Below are 18,312 nucleotides of genomic sequence, written 5' to 3'. Positions count from 1 at the left end.
AATGGTTTAGATTCACAATTCAGTCCACAGAAAAATGTTTATTTAATTAAATTTTTATCTATGAATTGTTCTTGATCTTGGAATGTTTTACATTGGATCTGACATGCAGTATCGAATATTCATTTGAGAAAAAAAATTATTATCGAAATTCAAAAAAATTTTGTGTAATTGTGTTAAAATCAATCAGGTGCTAATTGAAATATTTTATTATAATAACGTTTTAATAATAATTTTCATCAAAACGGTCCAAACTGTAACAGCTCATTCAAATAAGCTTGAAATTTTTAAATTTAAGACATGTGTACAGGAAAACGTCTGTCTGGTCCGCTAGTAATAATATAGTAATATATTATTATATTATTAATATAATAATATAATAATATAATAATATAATAATGTTTCGGAAGATAAAAAGTTTTTATTAACCAAGTTTAAAAAAAAAATAAATAAAATAAAGTTAACAAATGTCTACAAAATTTAATATTTATTACTATAGTTCGTTTTTTCTATTTTTCTTTAATAATGGAGAATTTACTAATTTTTTTTTTTTTTTTTTGATTTGTTTTAAAGTCGCATAAACTACTAAGGTCATGAGCGACTACGGTAGGGGTAAACTTTTGAGATTGGAACTCGTTTTATTTTTTGGGCTGAGCAGAATAATACACTTAAATATTGAAAATATTCATTGGTGTACGCCGGATTCGAACCCGGTCCAATGCTTTGGTAAGCAAGGGCCGGATCCGATAGGGCTACTGCGCGCCTCTTTTACTAATTTTATTAGTCATAATATTGATCATAATAATAATAAAATTTGTTTGATAATTATATTTTTAATTATAATTAATCGAAGCTGTAACATAGTCTGACGTTCGACGGTACGGTATTCTGACAGCACCTGGCGCTCGGTGCGCTGTGATAAATAAATTTATATTGTTTAAACAAATCGCGAGCAGTGAAATTTTTTTCTGAAATCTTAAACTTTAATAAATAACGCATGTAACCGATAAAAAACTTCATTTTTCACCGAGAAGTCAGTGAAATTTTCATTTGTTAACTTAAAAGTTAATTAACAATATGATAATAAACAAATAATTTTAGTTATTAATATTTTATTAAAATACAAACATTTTAAAAACAAATCCTTGAAGTCCCATTAATTTAACTTTAACGGTTGATTTACAATCCATTTTTTAATTAAAAGTACCTAAAATTTTCATTGTAAAAAAAATTATTGTTAAAATCGAAATTTTTAAAAATCGTATCGGGGATCATTTTATCTTGGTATATACTTATAAAAAAATACATGAACTTAATTTTCATAATCAAGTGCAAAAATAGGGGTCCAGTTGACGTGATCTTGCTCTAGTAGAAAATACGACTTCGATATAAAATCGTAAATAATGAAAATTAACTAATAAATAATTCAATCACTTTATCATCTTCAATATAGTTGCTCTATTAAAGTGAAAATATTACCAGAAAGATTTTAACTGAAAATTATGATTAAGAGCTACTTAAAATAATTTAGTCTATTGATTTCGATAAATTACAAAATTTATAAATCAAAACATTAGAAGTAAAATTGCATACCAATAACGCTAAATGTTTAAGCTTGTGCATTACTCTTAACTTGTCAAGGTCAAACAATTTTCTGAAAATCGATCACATAATTATAATAATTTAGTAAAACTAAAATCTATGATGAGGAGTTATATAAATATTTTCAAATAATTACTTTTGTTACTTTGCGACAAAAATACAGCAGAGTTGTTATTCACAATAACAAAAATATAAGCGAAATTGCAACGCTCCAAACTATTTTATTTGTTCGTACAGTGTAATCTGTTTGAATCTTAACAAAAGCATTCATTTATTGCGTAAATCACCTCAATTGGTCCATTTATGTTTTAACGTGATTGGAATACTTGAAAAAACAACAACAGCTCTTTACGGTGGCCAAAATTATTGAGCAAAATCATGAAATGTCATAAAAAATCTATAATTATGTTATCATATGAAAAGTTCTTGCAATGGAAAACTGAATTTTAACGTTTTATGAATATTTAATTAAACTTTTGAGTTTAGAGATACGGTTCTTGTAGAACAATATAAGAAGTTCCTATCTACAAATAGGATCAATTTCCATACTTATAATCATAATATACGTATAATAATTTCGATATTATAATGGAGATCAAATTTCAGATAATGTTACAGGAACAATCGTTGTAATGTTTTGACCCACATATTAAATAAGACCTCAACATTCGTTGGATGAATAACATGATAATCGACAATGGAATTGATGTCAATATAACAAGTCTTTATTGACTCTAGCTATCGTTGTTGATGACCTCAAGATTACGCACGTTAATGGAAAAACAATGTCTACCAACAAAATGTATCTACTATTTTCAATCTAAAATAATAGTTACACTTTTGGAAAAATATTTTCAAGATCCAAATGCACAGTCGTTCAGAGTGAACTATCCTCTCAATTTTCTAAAATTGTCTTCATCTAAAATCATAATTTATTGTCCCATAAAAACTTTCTCATACAGCTAATTTTTATGTTTAGCCATACATGTTCTGATCTGGGCATGTATGGTCATATCAGATTTTATATAGACATAAAATGATGATTTGTGATTGTATTAAGCAAATTATATTGTATTAATCAAGAATTGGTTTAGTAATCAAATAAATTAAGCCAATGTCAGATAAGCCTTTTAGGAAAGTAAAATGAATAGATTTTTATTTCAGAACTCAACAGCTGAAACTTAACTGTCTTGTATAGAGATGATTTAGTGTTCATGCGCAATCTGGTGGAGACCTTTAACACTATCTTTGGTCGAAAAATGATATATGGGCATTTATGAACATATCAGACGATATAGTCAACTCAAGCCATATCAGGACATTTAAAAAATTATACATGGACAATCAAATCATATCAGGCGATAATATATGGACTTATATGACTATATCAAGCTATATTTAATATTTTTTCATGTAATAAATTTTCTTTTTATCTTTATTTTTAACATAAGTCAAATAAAAAGATCTTTACTCAGAGTAAAAATGATAAAAAGTTTTTCAATCAGACGTTACTTTAGACCTAACAACTGTTAATTTTCCACAAATGTTTTAATATCACTTATATACTTTCAGTTCGAACCTTTTACATAAAACGTAAAATATAAAAAAAATTTCTAGGTTAAATTAATCTTACGCTGATAAAAAAATTAACTCGAAAATTTAACTGTTTCAAGTCTGAACAGGAAAATTCTTAGACCAATTTTTTATCATTGTATCAAACTGTACCCATCATATGATGAAAAGCATAATTCGAGAAGCAGATAATAATATGAATATACTTCACTATGACCAAATGATTTGACGGTGATCGGCGAACGTAAATAAATAAACTCAGTGAATTATTTACGAATACGTATGTTTACTAATATTATCGCATTAATGGTAAGCATGTTTGTTTCCCAATATTTAGATATTCTCATGTAGATATAAAGCTTCATAAAATTAGGGTAGTCCTAATTCAAATACATGGTGCACGTGAGTATATTCGTGTGATTGTGTCTGAGTAGAGGATTATATTTATCGATCGTAACAAGAAGACAGAGTTACGAGGGGTTATTAACGAGGGTCGAGTGTGAGATCGAATACTATGCTCGGCTGACAATAATTTCGGTAAAATTAGGTTATTCCCCTAAAGCCCTAAAGTATGAGAGGTAATGCGACGTTCGGGATAGGGGTGTATTCAAAGCGAATTTCTCTGCCCAAATGTTCCAACGCACAACTTATATTGGGCGCATTATGTAGAACAGCATGCAACATTGTGTCGATACATTTGTATCTGGATTGCAACTAGCATAACTCGTTATTCCACGGTTGTACCAGTGCTCTAAAGCTCATTCGATAACATTAAATCGATTTGTACATTTGAATATTGAAATCTACTACCTGTGAATAATACATCTCTCATATGAAGGACTCATTATCAAAGAAAGATACTGTTATGTTTTCGGTGTTTGAGTATACATATTTCATTGATTAATTGCAATTAACACCTATTTTGAAAAACAAATATCCATCTCTAATTGGACTTTCACTGGAGTAGCCATATGACCCTAATAAGCTTATACATGCCCTAACATGACCACATAAGGTATATCTCGTCATATATCAAGCTACATATGAGAGTAAATAAATACTTAATTGTAATTTTTCAATTTTCTATTTATTATAAAAAATTGTAATAGCTGATTAGGACTTCCGTTTCCGGTGTGGTAGTAAGTAGACGTATGTCAAGGCTTAGTGCTATTTTCTGGGTAATTTTTGTTAAAAGTGCATAAGATTATTGTGTTTTGGATTTGTTTGAAGGAGTTAATTTTGGGGATTATTTTGATTAATAAGGTCAATTTGGTGATACAGTATTTCGATCAAGGTAAGCCAAGTTTCTCAGCGTGCCGGTAGTTTGGAGGTTAGGCCTAGTGTTGTGGGCTGCGGGTTGAGGGGCAAGGTGAGGCCAGGGGGAAAAGACTAGGTGAAGCGTAGTGGGTAAGGAAGGAAAGGAGCGCTAATGAGTGCGGGGTAATTGGAGCGGTGGGCAAAGTAGGTAGTGGGTTAAGAGAGCATGCCGGATGGTAACGAAGAGGAATAGGCGGGAAGTTTGAATTTGTTTCGTAGGCGGGTGGAGTTAAACAGGTCCTCGAGTGCTAGGGATTTGACAGAGGTGGTTCTTCTGGGTAAAAGGAAAGAAAGGGAAGGGGAGATTGATTGGAAGATTGAGAAGGACAGAGCAGAAAGGGAGATCTTTAAAAAGAGCAAGCTAATTGTGAAGTCGCCGTCTAAAGAAGTAGGGCTTACAGAGGAAGCGATGGAAGAGATCTTGAAAAAATTGGGAGGGATTGAAGCTAAGATCACGGAGGAATGTGGGAAAATTAGTAAGAGGGTAGGTGCGCTGAAGGAGGAAGGCAGTAAGGACAGAGCAGAGCTTAGAAAAATGTAGGAGGAGGATAAGAAAAGGATGAATGATAGAATAGATGGTCTTGAGGATAGATTAGAGAGGTTAGAGATGGCAGTAAGTGGGCGAGGAAGTGTAGAAGGGGATACATATGAGCTAGCTGGGGAACAAATGGATGAAGATACAGAGAGAAGGATGAGAAAAATCAAGCTGGATCTGGAAAAAAGGGAAAGAGAGGCAAGGAGAAGAAATGTCATATTGAAGGGGATAGACATGAAGCCAGGGGTAGACTGGCAGTTGGAGGTGGAGAAAGTGTGGGAGAAAATGAAAATAACAGGAGGGAGAAAAAATATGAGAAAAGTTGGCGCATTAGACAAAGAAGGAAAGGGTTTGTTGCTCATTGAACTCGAGGGGACTGACAAGAAAAGGGAGATGATGATGGCCAAAAGTAAACTGAAAGGGGAAAAAATAAAAGTAGATGATAACTTGGCCTATGAAGAAAGGAGGGTGAGAAAGATAGTGTTGGAAGAAGCAGCAAAAGAGAGGGCGCTGGGTGAGATTGTAAAGGTGGGATATATGAAGCTCTGGGTTAATGGGAGGATGAGAAGATGGGACGAGTAAGGGTGGAGGTTGGTAATATTAACATGGGGGGTAAAAAAGCGGGGGAGTTTCTAGGGGGAGGGATAAGTACGGTAGGCCAAACAGGTAATGGGGGGAAAGGTACTTATAAAATAGCTTTCTGGAACGTAGCAGGTGTAAGAAACAAGGAGGAAGACTTCTGGGTTGGATTAAGAGAGTGGGACACAGTTGTGTTAATCGAAACATGGGTAAATAGAAAGAAATGGTCCCAAATAGAAGACTCATGGAAAAAGGGGTTTAGTTGGGACATCCAGGAAGCAGAAATTCCGGAAGGAAGAGGGAGACCTAAGGGCGGGATGTTAGTAGGGGTGAAGAAAGGAGTCGAATTAGGAAATAAAGGAAAATGGGATGTGGAAGGGTGGGTGGAAAGAGAAGTGAGACTTGGAGAAGAGTGGTGGTAGATAATAGGGATTTATGTTAACGGAGACATGGAAAGAAAAAAGGATCTTATGAGTAGGTGGTCAGATGAAAAGTGGGATAATAAGGTCTTAGTGGGGGGGGGGAGACTTTAACGCTCGGACGGCCGCGGAAGGAGGGATAAAGATAGTGGAGGAAGAGCTGATAAAAAATCTGAGGAGGTCAAAGGATCAGGTCATTAATAAGGAAGGTAAGGACCTCTGTAAGTTCCTAGAGGAGAGGGGTTGGGCGATTTTAAAAGGTTGTATGAAGGGCGACGAGGAAGGAGAGTGGACGTTCATTGGAGAGAGAGGTAGCTCAGTGATTGACCTGGTCATCATGGAGAAAAGGTGTTGGGACAGAGTCTCAGAGTTGACAATTAAGAATAGGACCGACTCGGATCATTTGCCAGTGGTAGTTAAGGTGGAAGTACAAGGGAAGAGACCAAGGGTGGGCAGAGGGAAGTTCAATAATGGGGCAGGGAGAGGTGTTTAGGACAAAGATGAAATAAAAAGATTCCAGAAAGCGTTTGGTAAAGGAGACAGCGGAGGAGAAACGTTAGAAGAGAACTGGGGAGCTTTGAGGGAGAGAATTAAGGGTGCTATCAAGGAAGCTGAAAAAGCTAAAAGAAGGAGGCCATGTATGTCTAACTAGTAGGACGAGGAGTGCAGGGAAGAAAAGAGTAACCTAAGGAGATCCCTACAAAGCTATCGTAAAGGAAAAATTAGGAATGAAGAGTATTTTAAAGTTAAAAAGTGTTATAAGAGCTTTGTAAGGTGAAGAAGAAAGCCGCTTTCGAGGAGTGGGAAGAGAGGGTTAAGAATGCGAAAACTGAAGGGCAGATTTGGAAGATAGTAAATGAGGGAAGAAAAAGAAGAGGGGTAGCAAACGCAGATATAGAGATGGAGACGTGGGATGAACACTTCAAAGAAACGTTGGGGGGAATAGAAGATGTGGTTAGGAGGGAATGCACGGTGAAGGAGGAACGCCTAGATGAGATAGATGAGGTTGATATCACGTTAGAGGAAGTAGAAGACATGGTTAAAAGATTAAAGGATTATAAGGCGACGGGAGAAGATGGGATTCAAAATGAGGCGTGGAAATATGGGGGGGGAGGATATTTTGGTCAAGCTGTGGAAAATTTGCCAGAAGATCTGGGGTGGACAAGGGTGGCCGGAAGAGTGGAAAAACGGGATAGTGGTTCCAATTGCTAAAAAAGGAGATGGAAAGAGGGTAGAGGATTATAGGGGGATCACCATCACGCAGACTGCTTACAAGGTATAAATGGGAATACTGGAGAAGAGGCTTAAGAGAGAGGTGGAAGAAAAAAGGTTCCTTCCGGAAACTTAAGCAGGTTTCAGGGAAGGAAGGGGGACGATAGACAACATATATGTGCTGAACTACCTAATAAACAGAGAAATAGCAAAAAAAAAAGGGAAGTTGGTAATTTTGTTTGTGGATTTTAAGGCAGCTTTCGATACGGTAGACAGGGATGAACTGGTGAAAGTGATTATTAAGAGAGGAGTAAGGTTAGGATTGGTAAGGAGATGTGAACAGGTGCTGAGAGAGACAAGTGCCAAGGTGAGAATAGGAAGGGAGTATGGGAAAAAATTTTGGACGGAAAAGGGGGTAAGGCAAGACTGTCCTCTTAGTCCCTTGCTGTTCGTATTATTTTTGGCAGACCTCGAGGAAGAACTAGAGGAGGGTAGATAGGGAGGAGTGGACCTTTTAGGAGGAAAAAAGGTGTACTCCTTGGTGTATGCAGACGATGTAGCTCTGCCAGCAAAGGAGGAAGAGGATATGAGAGGAATGATAAGGACGCTGGAAAGATATGTGGAGGTAGGAATAGGAAAATAGCTTGGAGATGGAAGGACAAAGAATTGGAGGAAGTGGATAAATACACGTACCTGGGATACGTGATAAGAGCAAATGGAGACCAAAGAGTACATGTAAGAGAGAGAATGGCAAAAGGGGCAAAAATCTTAGGGCAAATATGGGGTCTAGGAAAAAGGAAGTTTGGTAGGGATTGGACTAGGAGGGTATGGCTGTTTGACAAGTTAGTATGGTCGGTGATGAGTTACGGGGTGAAAATTTGGGGCTGGAAGTGTCGGGAAGAGATTGAAAGTGTACAGGGACGATACTTGAGATGGGTGCCGGGAGTTTCGAGGACACGGGCTGGTTATCGGGTCAGAGAAGAACTGCAAAGGGATAGATTAGAGGGTTAAGCTGGGATGAGAGCATGGAACTATGAAAAAAGGATTGAGGAAGGGGGTGGAGGTCAAATAGCTTGGAGATGTAAGATGGAGATGAGAAAAAGAATCAGAGCAGGGAGAGGCTTGGTGGGTTGGGAATCAGAGAGGAAGGAATTTTATGAAGAACGAGGATGGAACCTTCTATAGGTGGAAAGAAGATGGGAGGAAGGTCTTATGAGAGATGAAGACCTTGTAGGGCTTGAGAAAAGAAGGCAAGAGAAGGAAAGGTGGGACAGGATTCATGAAGCTAGAAGCAATAGGGAGTACAAATATATAAAGGGCTTAGGGATACCCGGATACCTTAAAAAAGGGTGGAGTGAGGAGAGATGGAGTAGGATGGCGAGGTTTAGGTTAGGCGATGCACTGAAGGGAGGCAGGTACTGGGATAGTTGGGAGGGTAGATTGTGTAATGTGTGCCACATGGAAGACGAGACGTGGGAGCACGTCTGGGAGGTGTGTTCCGGATTAGGGATGGAGAGAGGGTGGCAGGAGATGAGAAAGGAGGTTTTGGGGGATGATGGACAAGGAGAAGCTTTGCTGACAGGGATCGAGATGCTTTGGGGGTACAAAGAGAGGGTTTAAAGTTAGTATCGGGTAGAAACGTTGCAACGGAAGCGGAGGTCTTTTAGAGCGTGTGTGCGACAGAGCTATGGATGTATGGATGAAGTTTGATAGCGGGTTTTCTTTGCATTGAATGCTTTCTTTTTCCCGCTTGTATATTAATTAAGTATATTATTTTATGTTTCTCCAGAGGATTTTGTTTTGTAAGATGCAGAGTTAGGCTTAGTATAGTATGTAAGTCGATTAATAGAATATAGGTATATATAATTTAGGTAATAAGTATAAGATTTAGCATTAAGTGCAATTTGTTTTTTTTTTTTTTTTTGTAAGCAGAACGGGGGTCCGCTATTTGTACCCCTATAAAATGGGCAAATAAAAAACTAACTAACTAACTTAAAATTGTAATCGCTGATTAAACTAAAAATAAATGCCCGATAAGCTCCTTAAGGTAGTGCCACATATACCATGAATATCAAATGTTCCATACAAAGCTTTATTTGATTTACGTTGTTTATTTTTCTATGCAAAGTTGCATTAAAGAAAGAGAGACAGAGATAATTTTTGAAAGTTTTTTTTACTAATTATTACTATCTCATGCTCGGAATCTGTACTTTTAATGTTGCAAAGGATTCAATATTTTATTTCTTTTTATCATCCAAATTTTTATTAAAATCTGAACGTCAATTTTTGTAAAATAAAATAAAAACTGTCATTCCTCATAAAATTTTATGCTTAACCTTAAAACTTTAAAAACTCAATATTTTTTTATTGGTTCTCTTTTTAAAGATTTAGGGAACTTATTATCTTACTATAATTTACTAGTATATCAAATTCTGAATAGTAAATCTCTGACCGAGAGTACTACCTTAACATACACGGAACAAAAAAATTTTTGTTCTGGGAACCAAGTTGTAGAGTTACCATAACTATACACAGTTTACTGTTTGTTATAGAGTTACAGTAACAAAATTTGATTTAGTTCTGATAACTAAATGTTGTTTGGCTCTCAGAGCTCAACGGGATTGCTCCGAGAGACAAACGGTATAGTTGGAAGAGATTTACGTTGCGCAGTAGTGGAGTGCGCTGACATATTTCATAACCTTCAAAAATGACAAACATAATTATTTTGTTACTCATCCATATTATTAAAAATCTTAAAATCTTGCTCACGTCCAGAAAAATAATAAATAACTAAAATTGATCACAGGAATTCAGGACAAATAATTTCAAGCTACGTGTCGATTTTAGTTGAACGTTTCGTCCTTTTATTAGGACTTCCTCAGCAACTACAAATAAACATAAAAATTATAACCTTTGGCTACAACAATATATGTACTGTAAATATTCGTTGTGGATGTACTGTATCATTTTGTGATAATTAGTATAAAATTAAATTGTTAATTTTTGTTGATTTTATAATATGCATACTAATACTTTATATGTTTTAAAAATAATATATTTTAAACTGTGAACTAGTATGATTAAGGTATAATTGTACTATAATTTTTTACATATATTTTTGTAGACAAAGGTTATAATTTTTATGTTTATTTGTAGTTGCTGAGGAAGTCCTAATAAAAAGACGAAACGTTCAACTAAAATTGACACGTAGTTTGAAATTATTTGTCCTGAATTCCTGTGATCAATTTTAGTTATTATTAAAAATATAGGAGGAAAATTAAGTCTCTAGTTTATTTATTTAAGGAAATAGGTATTTTTTTTTTTTTTTGTCAAATTGAATTTCATTAGAACGGTTTTGTATTTATGGGTTTTCAACGTTCATTTGCAGTGAATGTTAATTTAATTTATTAGTTTAATATATTGTGATATATATTGTGATTGTGATAATTTTTATTTGTAATTTAAGTTGTATTATTATTTTATTTCTATTATAATACCATTCTTATTTGTCATATACAACTATTATTGGAATAATAAATTCGTTTTGCTGCATGTATTTATTAAATTATCAATATTAAATCGTTATAGATTTGTTAAAATTTGTTATAGTCTCAGAATGATCCTGTAGAGTTGTGAGAGATAAATAACGTTTGGCTCTCAGAGCTCAACGACATAGAGTTATAGGAACTAAACGGTATTATTACCATAAGAATGCGTTAACCTACTGGAACTTTTTACAACTAACTATCTACTATAGAGTTCCTGTAGCTAAATTTTTTTCTCCGTGTAATCAAATAAATTATTTTTATTTTACAATTTAACACCTTGAACTTAACATTCTTGTAATGAGAAAATTCAGCGACTATGCGTTCTCTGTCGGAGATTTTTCACACTACATTCGGTCGAAAAATTATATATTGAGAAGTATGGCCAACGTACTATATAGTTAACTTTCATACTAGAACATATCGAAGTATTTGAAATAGCTATGTAAGAAAATTTTTTAAGTTTTTTATTTTTTTAGTTTATATGTAATAAATTTATATATAATAAATTTTTTAGTTTAACTGTGAGTATTATGATGGCGATCAAAACGTTCGATTTAAAGATTATATTACATTACTTGAGTACGAGTATACTATATTCTGGTATATGCCACAGGCAAGTGAGCGACAACCACACGAGTACTCAACCAAATGCGACATAAACCTTAAGCTTATATTGCAACGACACGATCATCCTATTATTCGTCCTTCAGTCGACAGGAAGCATAAACAACTATAATATTATAAAATGTGAAATATTTTGCCTTTTATATTACAGAATGGTAAATTTTAAAGTTATCATAAATCTGTTGTACGCTGTGAAAATTTAATCTAAGAACTTGTCAAAGTAAATTTTTTTGACGCAATGACCGAAATTTTTTTACTATGTATGCACAGATGGAAATTTCAATAAAAATTATCGTTACATTCGTGGTAATTGTAGAACATTAAAGACAGCTGTTAATTAATATTTTTCAGTAAGTGAAATAAATTTTTTAACTTTTAATTTAATTTAATTTTTAAATAAGTTTTTTCACAAATTTTTTAACTGACCATAAAATTAATTAGATTTTGTCTGAAGAATGGAAATAGTAATTGTTATCGAAAATTACTACTCGTGTCATGTTTTCAATTGGAATTGGACGCGGAACAATTTGTTAAAAATTAAATACATAGATCATTCTACAAAAATGATATAATAATAATAATGAAAGTTCAGAGAGTGACCCATTTATTCTTTACTACCAGAAAAGCAAATAATCATAAAAATAAATGTATTTCTTCATGAAATAATTTATACGAATAACTTTCCTGTTTCTTGAGAAAACATTCGACAGTTTTATATCAGTGAAACCTTTATTGGTTTTCTGGATGTATTTATTAAATTAATTTACTTAAGTAAAGCTTTTGTATTATTGATTCCCGGAAATATTTGCTCACTGGAAGCACTCCTAAACCAAACAAATCCGTTATTTACTTATTGTTTTTTATATTTATAGAAGAATATCTCTTTTATTCTTTTCTTATAATGAATTATAATCATTTTAATGTGAAAAAACCATAGTATATTTCGAATTTTGTTACTTCTAACTAGTGATGTGAAGCAAAGCATCTGCTCGTTATTTGACGTCAATTGACCAACCGCCGGTCATTTTTCGAATTTCATGGCAATTTCCACGAAATGAAAATAAAAAATGACCGAAAAGTTATTGACGGTCATTTTCCATCTAAGTAGTTGAGCAAGCCAGATTTTTGTTATTACCATTAGAATTTTTAGATAAAATTTGTTTTGAATATTTAAAATATTTAGGTTGCTTATGAAATAGGTTGGTTTTTTTTTTTTTTTTTTTTTTTTGAGAAGAATTTTCGTAAAAAGAATAAAAAATGCTCATGAATTTTTGTGACTGACCAAAAAAAAAAATTTAGGAAAACAGTTGACCCCGAAGGCCATCCCTGCAACTTCCCGCTACATTCGTAATTAAGCGCTCAAAATTGCACTTATTATGTTTTTGAGCTCTCCGAGCTCAAAAGTCTGATAGAAGTTTAATAAAACACTATTTTTTGAATTTTCAAACCACAATAACTTTTGAATGAATGTACCGATTTTCACGCGGTTGGCAGCATTCGACGCAGTTTTTCAAATTCTATGATATATTTTTGAACACAAATTGATCAGACCCGAATTGATCGGTCAAGCCGTTTGTAAGTTATTAAAAAAAAACCACATTTGAAAACATTTCTTTCTTAGTTTTTTTAAGACTTCTCAAAATCTACCGGTCCGAAACGGTCCAAATTATATTCAAAATCTAAGTTCAGTCAAACCCTTTCGAATAGCACCAACCGAGATTAAATCGGGACACACACACACACACACACACACGCACACACACACACACGCATGCACACACACATACATACATACATACATACAGATATACAGACACCATCGCGGGGATAGTCAGGGAAGCTTCCTGAGACCTTAAAACGTCGAGATCTGATGAAAACTCGATTTTTGCAAAACGGGGTGAAAACAATAACTTCCCGATTTTTTAAAATCTTCGATTTTCTTAGCGGGCAGTTAAAAAGTCAATTGACGAGTATTTGCTCGTTAATTGCTCGTGATTTGACCAAAGTTAAAAATAACCATCATGTCACATCACTACTTCTAACTTATCACTTGTAACATTTACACATAATTAATGTTTTCAGTTTACAATTTTCGCGTGAATGATTGCAAGTTGCTTTTAGAAATAATAAAGCCAGTGTTATGTGAAATAGTTGAAAATACATTAATTTGAAATTATAACGAGAATATAGTCACATATAGTACGAAAAAAAAAACTACAGGATTTCACCCTTCGTTTGTAAGCACTTTCGTGGATCATTGTTACCTCGATCCTTATTGTTAGGATTTGTTAAAGCACTTGGGCGCGCTTATACAGCAAATGCTTCTGGCAACTAACTTTATGTACATTATTGTTGGATATATTTCTGATTTGTGTTAGAAATAATATACGTAATAGTACAACTTTATTTTATTTATTAACTGAATCCAGTGCTTTAACTAATTTATAAATAGAGTTAGAGAAGCAATAAATATTTTACTGAAAATAGAAAAGGTCTTACCATAAATTTCTCACAAGTAAAATCAAACATTGGGGGTGACGTTTTATCAAAAGAAGATTCTTTTCCGTCGTTCACAATGCACCGGAATCGACTCCTCGGATGTGCGCTTCGACCTCGGCAATTTTCTTAACCAGCCATGACGATCAATTTCCTTTTACTAAGATTCGCTCTTTGAATGTTCAGTATGTATGGCCATTTTTACTCAAACTCTCTTGCATTGTCACTGTCCATTCACCTATTCTTTAAATATCGATAGGACGTATAAAATACTTTCGGATAAGAGCTTTTACGATATAGACTATGTACTTAGTTTTAAGAGTTGTCAGAATTTATGGAGATTTTCAGTTTTTATTCTCAAAATTTGACATCAAGTTTTCTTCAAAATTATTCTCTTGCTTCAAAATAATTTATTTGTATCGATTAAAGATAATGTAATTTTTAATTAAGTAACAGTAGCTATCGATCAAATGCTAAGAAGGACTGAAACCGTGAATTTATAAATGAAAAGTAAAAAGTTTTGAAGCACGAAAATGGACTTTTATGAAAATAATTTCATTGGTTTGTAAATTCTATCTGAACAAGTTCATATTAGTTTACATAGTCAAAATTTTGTGATTAAAATTCCATGAAATTTTTTCAATTCTAAAGCTACTTAAGACATATATCTTGACATCTTGATTTTCCAGTTGAATATCTTATAATTTGGCAGAAGATTTTGAATTCATTCCGAAATTTTATAAACAATTAATTGATCAATTAACCAAAGTCAGACAATCATTCATATTGACTAATATGTTATGATATGACATAATATATACATACATAATTTATTAGATATCCTAATATCTCTGTAAATGGCTTGATATGAAAATTGGCCATGAAAGGACATATTTGACTTGATATGAGTTGATATGCCTATATCAGATCTGACATAGTCTGATATGCCCATATATAATTTTTTCATTGAAGAAAGTGTAGAAAATCTCCAACAGATGGCGCATGATCGCTGAATCGTTTTCTTACAAGAGAGTTCAACTTGAGGTTTTACGTTCATAAATATAAATAATTTTTTTCATTGTTCTAAGAAGCTTATCTGACATGAGTTTTAAATTTTATCAACTCCTAAACCAATTTTTTGTTTAATGTTAAAACGTTAATTGACGATCAAATGTATGGAAAAAATCAAAAATTTTTTTAACTATCATCAATTATTCTTATATCTTTATATATGGCCTGATATGGCCCTATATGATTAGATCAGACCATAAATAGCCATACTTGAACATTTTTTTACAGAGAATTTTTTTTGGCAATAAACGAACTATTTCCTTAAATTAAACAAGGCCTTGCCAAAATTTGAAGCTCATTTGCAGCTTCCACAATCTTTCTTTTCTATTGAAATATTTTATACTCAGCGAATAACAATAAACACAGGCAATTGAACAATAAAATATCACTTTAAAACAAATCTACACGTAATCTTATAGAATAATCTGAATTTAACAGAACAATAAAACTAATTAATAATTTGCTAATCGCTAAGGAAGAATCTAGCGAAGCGTTTTACCCCTAGTGCGTATCTCAATTTAGGATTCAGTGGCGTACCAAACCACACATATTCTCGCGTACATATAGCATTCAGTCAAGCTGTAATAAGCAGTTACGGACCTTATTAGCTTTTGGAACGGGCGGAACGTTTAATGTATTCCATTGTGTGGCTGCGGCACGGTGATGGCGGTATAGCAATGGTGACGGCAGCTCCGTGCTAATTCCGAAATTCCTGGTATTACACCGTCAAGTGAATTTCGGCATTGTGCGCACCAGCATGGAAAGGCCCTTCCGATTTTGCGTCTACTATTCACACGTTTCAGACTTGCTCACGATTACATCCTACTATTTCGCATTGTTTTTTTTTTTTTTTTTCATTTTCTACTCGATAAATTTCACGTTTCGATATAATACCATTATTGTCATTCGATTCAAGGCAGCCATATTTACGAAAGTACTTACATTTAATTACCACTGCTAATGTCTAAGAAACATCAGCAAATTTATCAGTAATTATCGCAAACTTTTGTTTTACTTTAACAATTACAAATTACTATTATTTGGAATCCATCGATTTTTCTGTCTTGCAATTACTTATCATGCATTTCGCTTTAACAGGCTTGCCTTCTATTTTACGTTTTTTTTCACTCTTCAGGTTCACGCTCTTTTCAAACTGAGCCAATCATGCCTCATCGATAGTTTGTTCTATAACAACTGTCCTTACTGCACTTTTCTATGAAGAACTGATGACACAGATGATGAACGCTGTCCAATTTTTTTACGTTATTTCTTATCATTTATTTTATAAACTAATAGATTCTATCGTTTGAAAATAGTATAATTTATTTAATACTCACAATAATATTTTAATCAACTTTAAATAGTATGGATTCTATAAAAAGTTTAATCTTTAAGCAAAATTTTTATTGTCATCCTATTTTATTATTTATGGTTAGCATAAAAATTTTTTCATAGGATAAATTAAACGCATCCGAAAATTCGATTTCGATATTTGAGTTTGAAAATCTGAGATTTAATTTACACAGTAAAAAATGTTGTGTAAAATCAACACAATTTCTGTGTTAAATACGGTGTACATAAAATTAGTATTAAAATAACACAATCTTTGTGTTAAAATAACACTAATTTTATATGGACCGTATTTAACACAATATTTTTTACTGTGTACACAAAAAAAAATAAATAGTAAATGCAACATGATGCAGTCTTGGTAAATAAACATGATGAAATCATGTTGCATCCACATGATTTGTCATGTTTCGGCTACATGATAATCATGTTGCGGTAACATGAGAAAATCATGTTGCATCCACGTGATTTGTCATGTTCTGGCTACATGACAATCATGTTGCGGTAACATGAGAAAATCATGTTGCGGTAACATGAGAAAATCATGTTGCGGTAATATGAGAAAAATCATATGGCAGCATGATTTTCATCTAGCCTTAATAGCATAAAATTAAGCTGCAACAACTAAATATTTATGCTTCAGAAGAATTATGTATTATCAAGCAAATAGATTTTTTCGGATTTATAATATTGTAGATGAAAATTAGAGTAAATTATCAAATTAAATCATTTGTAATGATATTTTTGCTTAAGGGGTTAGGGGTGGTTAGGATTTTCAAAAATCGATTTTTTTTGCATTTTCTTTAAGTGTAATATCTTAAGAATATTGTCTGAAAGTTTGAAGTGAATTCGACAAATACTTTTCGAGTTATTCGACAAATAACAAAGGACGCTCAGGCACTCCAGAACGCTTGAGAGCAGGTAGTGTAAAACTTTAAATGCGTTTTTCTCAAAACTATGTTTTTTAAACTGATGACCACTGTAACTCGAAACCCGCTCAGTAGATTTCAATAAAACTCATACAGTTTTTGGAAAACATAAAAATCTCGTGTCTGATCAAAGGATTTTTTTTCTTCAAAAATTTTAATTTTTTATAAACAATTAACTGTTGGTTTTTTCCCTAAAATCTAGAGGAAAATGTTTTGAGGCCGCCATTTTGTTAATGTTAAACAAAAAAGCATCGATTAGGCACTAGATTATCTATCAATGAAACTGTTTTTTCTTGTCCGATTGATTTTATATGAATCTTCAAGGATTTATGATGGTCACCGCAAGGACCTTTTTTGAATTGGATTAACACAAACAGTCATAACTTTTAAAATAATTAATTTTTTTTTTTTTCAAATTTTCGTCAAGTCAAGTCAAAACATTGAGTAATGATGCCATACTATTACTTTTTAAAAAAATAAAATGATTTGCTAGCAAAAAAAAATTATTAAAAATTCTCATTTTTTCATGTCTGACTACCCCTAACCCCTTAAATAAATTATGTTATTTTTTTGACAATATTTTTTTAGTCAAAAACATTAATACGTAGTAAAATTTTTTTTTAATAGAAAAGAATAAAATTTTTTCAAAAAAAGCTCCGCGAGAAAATTTATTCAAATGTGAACCAATCACTCAGCATTTCAACTGCGCATGCGCAAGAAGACAGCGATCTACTGTAACTTTGCGAAGTCAAACTGCATTTGATGTACGAATATAATAACAATTAATAATTATTTAATTACTTTTATCACAAACCAAAGCTATTGGCGATTAGAATTGTATATAATTTAAATAAACATAGATATCGTTCACAAATTGTATAATTCAATAATTGGGCTCGCTCAAGTTTATTAAATTCTAAGCTGGACTGAGCTTGGATTAGTATACCTTGCATTGTTTTCTTATAGATATTCTTTAGAGAGAATGTAGTCACTTTTAGTTTTTGGTACAAGATTTGCTAAGATCTGCCAAGAGCTTAGTAAACTTGAACGAGCCCATTTAC

The 18,312-nt window shown here is 32.9% G+C and overlaps 1 protein-coding gene and 2 long non-coding RNA genes across 6 annotated transcripts in view; 2 read left to right on the top strand and 1 right to left on the bottom strand.

Moving 5' to 3' along the window:
• The window catches only part of LOC123259808, a 15,964-nt gene extending 11,732 nt beyond the window's left edge, over positions 1-4,232 (top strand). The window contains exon 3 of the long non-coding RNA XR_006508321.1: positions 4,222-4,232. This is a non-coding gene — a long non-coding RNA (uncharacterized LOC123259808). The remainder of the gene's footprint in view (positions 1-4,221) is intronic.
• The window catches only part of LOC123259806 (semaphorin-2A), a 735,036-nt gene that overhangs the window by 470,382 nt on the left and 246,342 nt on the right, over positions 1-18,312 (top strand). The window lies entirely within an intron of this gene.
• On the bottom strand, positions 3,966-18,312 carry LOC123259809. The gene is made up of 4 exons (XR_006508322.1): positions 18,198-18,312; positions 18,066-18,070; positions 11,058-11,063; positions 3,966-3,977 (listed from the first exon to the last, which is right to left on the bottom strand). It is a non-coding gene; the product is annotated as an uncharacterized LOC123259809 (long non-coding RNA).

Source organism: Cotesia glomerata, linkage group LG2 (genome assembly GCF_020080835.1).
Source record: "Cotesia glomerata isolate CgM1 linkage group LG2, MPM_Cglom_v2.3, whole genome shotgun sequence".
Classification (NCBI taxonomy): domain Eukaryota; kingdom Metazoa; phylum Arthropoda; class Insecta; order Hymenoptera; family Braconidae; genus Cotesia; species Cotesia glomerata.
This window is presented reverse-complemented; position numbering and strand designations above follow the sequence as displayed.